This window comes from Perognathus longimembris, unplaced genomic scaffold, assembly GCF_023159225.1.
Source record: "Perognathus longimembris pacificus isolate PPM17 unplaced genomic scaffold, ASM2315922v1 HiC_scaffold_5931, whole genome shotgun sequence".
Lineage (NCBI taxonomy): Eukaryota > Metazoa > Chordata > Mammalia > Rodentia > Heteromyidae > Perognathus > Perognathus longimembris.
This window is the reverse complement of record NW_025961413.1, coordinates 1428105-1430804: the sequence shown is the minus strand read 5'-3', so window position 1 is coordinate 1430804 and position 2700 is coordinate 1428105. Positions and strand designations below refer to the sequence as shown.

General features: G+C 43.4%; 1 non-coding gene across 1 annotated transcript; it reads left to right on the top strand.

The window, feature by feature from the left end:
* Positions 1-1037: 1037 nt before the first annotated feature.
* On the top strand, positions 1038-1173 carry LOC125345597. Its single transcript, XR_007209760.1, has one exon. It is a non-coding gene; the product is annotated as a small nucleolar RNA SNORA8 (small nucleolar RNA).
* The last annotated feature ends 1527 nt before the right edge of the window (positions 1174-2700 follow it).

Here is a 2700-nt window from a genome sequence, read left to right as displayed (position 1 = left end):
GTATAGGCTAACTACTATATTCATTTCATTATATGCCTTTTTAACATCGTTCAGATGACAGTCATAATTAGAGAATAAGAAGTAGGGCTAAGGCCATTGATGTTAAGTTTGTTGATAGATATTGAGAAGCTCAGGGTAGGGGTAGAACTACTGCATTCTTTATGTCTCATAAATAGAAACTAATAGCTACTAAGAAACATTGCATTCCAAATGGCAGTCGTGCTGAGCTGTTTGTGTCATAGACGCATTCGTATGGACTTTTTCTGAATTGACATGTATTTGTGGAATTAGGAATGCACTCATGGGGCTGGGGATATGGCCTAGTGGCAAGAGTGCTTGCCTCATATACATGAGGGCCTTGGTTCGATTCCCCAGCACTACATATATAGAAAATGGCCAGAATTGGTGCTGTGGCTCAAGTGGCAGAGTGCTAGCAAAAAGAAGCCAGGGACAGTGCTCAGGCCCCGAGTTCAAGCTCCAGGACTGGCCAAAAAAAAAGATAAAAGAAAAAAGACATAAACTGGGGTTTGGATAATAGAGTGGTAGTGCGACCAATTAGCTGGCTGGAGTCCTGTTGCCATACTCGAAAAGAAACTGTGAGAGTAGTTGATCCACTACAGGAAGTCCCCAGCCCTTCAGTGCTCAAAGCCTTGGTGTTAGACCATGAGATACAGAGAACTACAGTTCCAAGCCATGAGAGGAAAGGGAGGGCCTGTTGTTTCAGGCTTTAGAATCCAGGGACTTATGGATCTTGGCAATCACCGTGGAAGCTGATTTCTTTGTACTTAAACTACCGGGGGCCACACCAACCAGCAACCAATGTAACCCTCCATTCCCAACAGCAGTGACCAACAACAGGTCAGCTGCACCTGCCAGAGTTCCAGCTTACGCATGGACAGGCAGCAGGTGTAACGTCCTGTCCCTCATGGTGACTGACCCCACCATCAGCACACTGTTCTGATGCCAGGCCCACATCCCCTTTCCAGCACACTCTGGTAACCACGAAGAGCACAAGGGGGCAGACAAGACCCAGGCTTCCCAGTGTGTGGTCGTACCCCACAGCTAACTACTGCTTGCCTGTTCAAATGACAGTGCCCTAGAAAGCCAGTGTCTGCCATTGTCAGCATTCTTGGCTTTGTGCATGGTAAACCTGTTGTTTGTATTGATACAGTATTTTTTTTTATTTTTACACTAGTTTAGACGGATATAACCATAAATAGTAAATGCTTTTCTTTTCCTGTGCTGCACACAGTTAAGAACCAGGCAGGTCCATCTATCCTAAGAGTGAATTGATTGTTTAAAAAAAAACTGATCCAGGGCTGGGGATATGGCCTAGTGGCAAGAATGCTAGCCTTGCATATGTGAAGCCCTGGGTTCAATTCATCAGCACCACATATACAGAAAATGGCCAGAAGTGGCGCTGTGGCTCAAGTGGCAGAGTGGTAGCCTTGAACAAAAAGAAGCCAGGGACAGTGCTCAGGCCCTGAGTCCAAGTCACAGATAAAATTGATGGTCAGAGCAATAAACAAGTTTATTCTTCTTCTTTGTATTACACCAAAACTTTTCGATTGAAAGCTAAATGTACTGTTTACATTGAAAGCATATTTGTCTCATCACTAGATTGTGATACGAAGAAACAGTCAGACTACGTCAACAAAGTGTCAATATCTGGGTGCTGTTTCAAATACAAAATGGTGGGTGTATGTGAAATGGAAAAAAAATTTTGACGGTTCAGGCATACGGAGAGGAATGTAGTACCAATTATAACGTGAAGTACGTGAGAGCCTGGAGCTATAGAGAAGGTAGAGCCGTTAAGTCCGTCAGCATTAGTCAAAGATGACTCTATGCATTGGAATGCTTGGAGAATAGTGAAGTCCATTCCTAATGTAATCGTAATAGTCAAAGCTTGGATTATGTGATTGCGGTTTCCTGCTATGAGGCTACGGTGCACTCCTGAACCTAATAGTATACAGGTATTTATTAATTAATAGTACTTCTATGGTGTTTAAAGGTGTAATTCCTCTAGTTGGTCAACATCCTCCGAGCTCTGGAGTGCTGGCTAAGCTTGAGTGATAAAATGCTCCAAAGAAATCTGCGAAAAATATCACTTAAGAAATAATAAGGAGGATAGTACAACAGCGAAGACCTTCTTGTACTGCTGTGGTGTGATGACCTTGAAATGTCCCTTCTCAGATAATGTCTCATCATCATTGCTATATAGTCAGGATTAGTCAGGATAGATGTCAATAAAGCAATTTATAGGATAGTTTTAGAATTAAAGTGAAATAACGTAATAATTCCTGATGTAAGTAGCAGTGCTCATATGGCTCCAGTTAGTGGTCATGGGCTAGGATTTACTATACGGAAGCCGTGAGATTGTTGGGTCATTATGTCTTTTTTTTTTTTTTTTTGCCAGTCCTAGGCCATGAACTCAGGGCCTGAGCACTGTCCCTGGCTTCTTTTTTGCTCAAGGCTAGCACTCAGCCACTTGAGCCACAGTGCCCCCTCTGGCCATTTTCTGTATATGTGGTGCTGGGGAATTGAACCCAGGGCCTCATGTATACGAGACAAACACTCTTGCTACTAGGCCATATTCCCAGCCCCGGGTCATTATGTCTTGTCAGGTAAACACAGGCTAACTAACAATGTAAAAACGTAGGCTTGGGGCTTCAGTAAGGGCTACGGACAGTTCTAGAACGG